This window comes from Cryptomeria japonica, chromosome 10 (assembly GCF_030272615.1).
Source record: "Cryptomeria japonica chromosome 10, Sugi_1.0, whole genome shotgun sequence".
Classification (NCBI taxonomy): domain Eukaryota; kingdom Viridiplantae; phylum Streptophyta; class Pinopsida; order Cupressales; family Cupressaceae; genus Cryptomeria; species Cryptomeria japonica.
Window position 1 is genome coordinate 703326785 of NC_081414.1, and position 7250 is coordinate 703334034.

Below are 7250 nucleotides of genomic sequence, written 5' to 3' on the forward strand. Positions count from 1 at the left end.
AAGGTTGGAATTTACTCAAAACAAGCAAACACTTGAATCTACCAAACTCACGCACACTGTAAACACTTATTGGCTCCAAATTGAAGAATGCAATTCCTCAACTTTTGGATTGATCCAAAAGGTCACAAGACAACATCAATTTGATCTACTATAACATCAAAATGATCACTTAAAAATCAACAAGACACCATAAATTAGACTACAAATCACACAAACTTCACTAAAAAACTCAACAAACTAACTTCACTTGTAAACTACAAATAAAAAAACATAAAATGTATACAAATATTTAAGCTTCAATGCAACTCTTGAGTGAAATTACCCCTAGAAAACTAATGGGATTTCATAAACAATCCCCAACATTCATTGGTTTTTTGCCTAAGAGGGAATTCTTAAAGCTGAACCTCATACAAAGAAAAGTGTGGTTGAAAAATAATTTGATGAAACTCAAATGAGAAATGAAATTCTTTTAACATACCTATCTTGGTCCACCAAATCCAATGCCCATCTTGGAGGGAAAATAAGTCCAAATTATATTTTGACTTGCCTCTCATAATTACATGCTCACAAATGCATCATGCATGATTAATGAATTGTCATACCACTATCATATTCATCATATAGAATCCGCTATTTTTAGCATCTAACCAACAATTGAACATCACAAGGAAACCCACACTTCATTTTGAGTTGTAAAATAATTAATTTTAATATTTAAATATTTCAAAACTTTATTTATTTTTAATATTTTCTACATCTTTGTGATTTGCATTTTCAGAGGCTTTTAGAGATAAACTAGCATTTGAGGTTTTTTTTAGTTTGCTTATGAAAAGAACCTTAGAATATCCTTTAGAACAAAATAAATTACATCTTTTGGAGATCTTCACAACACATGGAACTAGTCCATTTCTTGCCCAATGAGCTAGAAGTTATGATCCCACCAAGTTGTGGTACCAATATTGAATAGTTTTCTAGTATTTCTTTTAATATTGTAGCTAATCTATCTAGATTTGACTTTCAATTTCAAATTCCAAGGATGATATGGATGTTGTGATTCAAACTTGGTTTCCAAGTCGGAACCATAATTAATAAATTTTACTATTTTTTCTATAGTTTTCATTGTAAAATATGCAATTGCCCTAAATTCAAAATAATTGGAGTAGAGTAGAGGGCATGCATTTTTTTCATAGATTTTGCCTTATTAGAGAAGCTCTCAATTTTGAATTAAAAACTATTTTGTGTTGCTTTAATAATCTCCAATTTTTCTACTTAATTGGAATTATATAATTTTATTATTGCATTTATAACATTTCAATTAAAACAAGACCATAACATTAAAGTATATGAATATACAAATTTTATTTTAATATTAAACTAATTTTTTTTAAACTAAAGAAATTGAGTAGCCCCCTATAACTTACAAGATGCCAAACAATAACTTAATTTAATTATTTATTAATTTATTATATTTAATTGACCTAAATATTTAATAGTAAAACACAACAATAATATCTATCATTAACTATTTGTTCGTTATTAATGTTTCTTTCATTTTTAAAATTTTACATAGCATTCTCTAAAATTTAAAAAATAGACATAACATATTTAAATAATTAAAAAAATAAAATTATATGTGTGTGGATGTAAGTCTCTTTACAAAGAAGCCTTCATATTTATTTTAATGGAATATTTGTTTTCTTGAGAGGTGGAGAAATCTCATATCACATAAAATAGAATTTTTTTTCTTTTTTTTTTCAATAAAAGTAGATTATTCCACTAAACTTTTTTATTAATATTTTTTATGCATAAAATAGAATTTTTGTGTTTGTGGTAAGTAGAAATATAATTTATCAATTTCTAAGTTTCTTTCTTGTTTATTTATTTATAAATACATATAAAATCATCAACTTGCTGATTTTTTAAAATTAATTATTTTTACTGTTATAAAATAAAAAATCATATGTTTACCACCACAAAATTAACTTAAAAAAATGTTTTACTGCCATTCTTAAAAAATCTAAACTTTCTAATTTAAAATTTATTTACTGTTATAAAATTAATAAAATAATTTATTTACTGCAATCCTGAAAAATTCTTATGAATACTTGTTAAAATATTTTAAAGAGCCTGCCTGTCCATAAGATCACTAGTATTACACCAAAACAGTAGAATCAGATCGTGTTTGTAAATCTTGCATGAGAGCGTCTGGAGTCGCACAATTTTAAATGACCACGTGAGAGTGGGGGAAAATGGACGCCATTTAGCGAGTAAAAGAAGACCAACTTCAAAGATGGGAGGAATCCAAGAAAGATCTATGCACGAGTAGGAAAGCGCGTGGAAAGAAAAACGGAGTCGTCAAGTCTTGGATTGAATAGTAAAGCTCGCCTCTTTCATACCACATAAATTTTTGGTTCAGCCCAACTTTTGGACTAGGAAGATGATGACCATGATCATATTCATAAACTATTATATAGGCGGTTGAGTTGAGAGGGGGAACTTCCCCACTGGTTTCAGACTCTTCTTGATTGGTTTCATGGTGATCAAAAGAATTTATTAAGGCTTGTTTGTCAGAGGGAACACCTGATTTGTAGGGCTTTCGTCCTAAGACACCACCGCCTCACATTTTTTGTGTGTTTTCTATTTTCACGCCAAATTTTGCTCAGAATTCTATAGACCCAGATCTTGGTTCTACTGAAATCAAAGGTGGGTTTTGTAGCATTAAATGCTATCTTGGACTCTGTGTAATCCAAGAGGAGGAGAAGAGGAAGACGAACATCAACAACAAAGCCATGGGCAACTGTTGGGATTCCCCAGGAGGAATTCCTGATCATCCCATAAGTGTACCCTCGTCCGGTAAGCAAGGTCACTATTGATTACTGCACAGATTTTTCATGGGGTTTTTCTTGATGGGTTCATTGATTTCTTTCTTGGGTATTCTATTTTGCTTAATTTGTTAAAATTGATTGGTAGGTTTTTTTTGGTTTTGGTTTTTTTGATGGTTTATGAATTTGTGCTGGCTTTATAGGGACGACCTCCAAGTTTACCAGCAAAGAAGCTCCATCTGCCCAAAGTATGTCTTCTTTCAGTGTGAAGACAAACGAGAGCTTCCCATCTACTCCACGGTCCGAAGGGGAGATTCTGTCTTCACCAAACTTGAAGGATTTCTCATTCAATGACCTCAAAAATGCAACCAGGAATTTTCGCCCTGACAGCGTTTTGGGGGAAGGAGGATTTAGCTGTGTATTCAAAGGATGGATTGATGAGCAAGGAATGTTAGCAACCAAGCCCGGATCTGGCATTGTTGTTGCAGTCAAGAAGGTTAACCAGGAAGGCTTACAAGGTCACAAAGAGTGGCTGGTAAGTACAACACTACAACATATGCCAAGCTTTTAGAACATGAGAACTCAACTTATTCTGGTTATCGATGCAATTTATGTTTCAGGTGTTCGTATTCTTTTTAATTAATGTCCGATATAGATGACCGCAATAGCAAATTTTTCTTTTCAAAGAACCCAGTTTGGTTTTTGGTTCTGTATTTACATTTACAAGGAGTAGCTCTAATGGGAAAAACTACAAGTAATAACTTCAATGGAAGATTTTGTGTTTAAAATACCCTCCCTGTTTTGGTCTTGTGGTGTGATTGACATTTAAAAGTAATGTGATGCAAGTTTTTATTTGGTGAGCGGGATGTGATTTTAGACCGTTCATGGTGTGATTGTAGGCCGAGCTAAATTATCTGGAACAACTTCATCACCCCAATCTGGTGAAGCTTATAGGGTACTGTGCAGAGGATGATCACCGCCTCTTGGTTTATGAATTCATGGAGAAGGGGAGTTTGGAGAATCACCTGTTCAGAAGTGAGTATTTCTTATCCTATTCTGTAAATTGAATCTATGGGGTTTTCGGTTGATATAGACTTCTCAGTTCTCCCTCAATACAATTGAGATTTGTGCAGAAATTGAGCTTATAGTCTTATACCCTTCAAGTTCAAATCGTTTGGTCATTAGATGGAAATAACTTTTAACTAGGAGGCTAGGTGGGTTGCTATTTTAAGGATATTTGTAATTATATTTCTGCCTCCTTCTGCAAGGATTAAGTTTGCGGCAGATATGCAGAATTGTCTGAGAGGCCTTGAGAGAGACCTTTGCTTTTTAACAATGGGAATGGATGTTGTGCAACAATCCAATGCGCTGTTTACAAAGCCCCTGTTCTGGTGAAACTTACAAAGATTCTTTTTTGTTGAAATATTAGAGTTTCACAGGATCGGCCAAGTATTCTTTGCATTATCCCTGGGCCTTTAGTATGGAAAGGATGGTAATATGAGTTCCTTAGTTGATCAAGACCCCTGCTCTGCATTTTTGTCTAGAACATGCAACTGATGACTCTTATCATGGTTGGTGTTGTGTTCAGTGGTTGTCAAATGCTTACTCAGTTTCTTTTTTGTTGAAGTGATTAGAGTTTCACGGGATCGGCCAAGTGTTCTATGCATTGACCCTGGGCCTTTAGTTTGAAAAGGATGGTAAGCTGAGCTCCGTAGTTCATCAAGGCCTCTGCCCTGCATTTCTGTCTAGAATATGCAACTGATAACTCTTATCAGGGTCGGTGCTGTGATCATTGGTTGTCAAATCTACAAGCTATACTCACTTAAGCTCTGATTTCATGTCTAAGATTGTATTTTACTTTCAAAATTTGCTTAAGTGGTTAGACTCTAATGAATTATGCAATTTAATAATGCAGGAGGTGCTCAGCCTCTTTCCTGGGCAATAAGAATAAAAGTAGCTGTTGGGGCTGCCAACGGGCTTGCATTTCTACACAATGCAGAAAGGCAGGTTATATACCGTGACTTCAAAGCATCAAACATCCTTCTAGATTCGGTAGGTGAATAATCAGATCTCTGGTCTAGAATATGTTACTCTATTGTTGATATTTTTATTTTTGCTAACCGGTTGCTCCTATTGCAGAATTATAATGCCAAACTCTCAGACTTTAGGCTAGCAAAGGACGGGCCAACAGGTGATAAAACCCATGTCTCCACAAGGGTTATGGGGACTTATGGTTACGTTGCTCCTGAATATGAGGCAACAGGTAAATGATTTCTAATCTTCTTCTGGGTATTTGCTAGGTCTATTACAAGATGTTATACAATGAATTTACTTTGATGCTTTCATTCATAACATGTAGTGCTTTTTGTTCTTACACATTTAAATAAATGGGATTTCTATTTTGAACAGGTCGTTTGACAGCCAAGAGTGATGTATACAGTTTTGGAGTTGTTTTGCTGGAGCTATTGTCTGGTCGTCGTGCAGTAGAGAAGAACAACGCTGGCATTGAACAAAACTTGGTGGAATGGGCTAGGCCTTATTTGAATGATAAACGCAAGTTGTTCCTTGTAATGGACGCTAGATTGGAGGGTCAGTATGCTATGAAAGGAGCTACTAAAGCAGCCACGCTTGCACTGCACTGCCTTAGCTCTGAAGTGAAGCATAGGCCCCTTATGACAGAAGTAGTTGAGACACTTAGAACAGTTGCAAAATGTAAAGGAAATGTCAAAGTTTCAAACTGAAAGGGCTGGACCAAGACAGTCTGGTTCCGGTGGCAATACTAATGGGCATTTCCACTTAAGTCCAAAAACTGTGAATCACCCATCTCCAGGTTATCCAAGACCATCTGCATCACCACTTAATTCATACCAGCGTTCACCAAGAGTAAGGTGATCCGATCAATAAAAGCGAGGGATTTTATCAATTGTCAAGTATCCATATCTTCTAATTTTGACACTGGCAATATTGCTTTGCCAAGGTCTGGCACTACTGTTTTGTTTGTAGAAACGGTGAATGCCCAGGTCTCTGGAATGTGTCCAATGCTGAGGAAGCTGTATAATTTCAAGATGTGTAATTTGTGCAGGTGTCATAATGCATCTCAATGCCATTTATCTGAGCTATGTATCTGATTTTGATGAGAAGCATGGCTTGAGTATTTAACCATGCTGTATTTACTCTTTGATCGCTAATAGTGTGTGATTAGTTATTTTTTCCTGGTCACTGTCCCGAGCTTTTGCTAAAGCATATGTACAACACTGAACATCATTCTAATTATTTATTTATACTCTTAATCAAATCATTTTCATTATTCATCTTTCTTAATGAGTATGATCTTTTTCCAGTGGAATCCTTTTGCAACAAAGATGGTGAATGTAGCTTCAGTTGGTATATATTTTAGGCCTAACTGTATCACACAACATTGGTATCATCCATGCTGCGTCAGTATTTATGGCAAGTATAATTGGAATAGCATGTGCTTGAAACTTTTGTATAATGTATAAATGGTTTATGCAATTAGAGAATAATCATTTTTGATCAATGATCATGTTTGGAATGTATGAACGCACGTTCTGGCATGCCTGAATTTCTGTTATTAACTTAATTTTTGCATCCCCACAAAACTCATTTAGTATCCAGATACTGGAAGTTTTTAAATGTGATATTAAATATTCTTACCTGTGCAACATGAACTTAAAAATGAATTATTCAGTACAAATAATTGTGTTATTTCTTCTGAAACCATGTATGTCCATGGTTCTCAGAAGGAGCCAGCAACATAGAAGTCATCACTATTGAAGAGGTCATTTTTCATTATATATATATATATATATTCTACAAGTCAATATAGAATTTGGAAAATATACAGAGGTGTTGTAAAATGGCTGCAGCAGAATTAATCTGAGAGATGCAATGGCAAGCACATCATAACAAATGGAATGTTCTTGCGGTCAAAACATGGTCATTGGAATGCATTTGAACTTTAAATACTCTCCTTTTGTTTTCAGACGAGACACCATCCTGCAAGAGATATGGAATGAGGCCATGGTGTTGAACTTTGACCATTGTATCAGACCCTGGAGAATGATAATAACAAATCCATTTGAAGAGGATTAATAAACTGGGCAGAAGAATTATTATTCGACTTGATGTTTATTAAATATGATGTTAAATAAATATGAGAATATCATGTCAAAGCTACAATATGAAATTGTGATCTTTGTGAAATAAAAATGCTCTTCTCAATGTGTGGGCATTTTTTGGATGAAGCAATCTGAAACAATCTAGATGCTTTTAGAGGGTGGAAATCTGAAACTTGTGTCCTTTAAAGAAAAGGGGCCGATTGGTAGAAACCAAGCCATATAAGCACAATATCTATAAGGCACATATCTCACCCTAAACATGAGCTTCTTGAAAGATATTTTGGGCAAC

The 7250-nt window shown here is 34.5% G+C and overlaps 1 pseudogene; it reads left to right on the top strand.

Moving 5' to 3' along the window:
* The first annotated feature begins 2190 nt into the window (after positions 1-2190).
* On the top strand, positions 2191-6138 carry LOC131078198 (probable serine/threonine-protein kinase PBL11; annotated as a pseudogene).
* The last annotated feature ends 1112 nt before the right edge of the window (positions 6139-7250 follow it).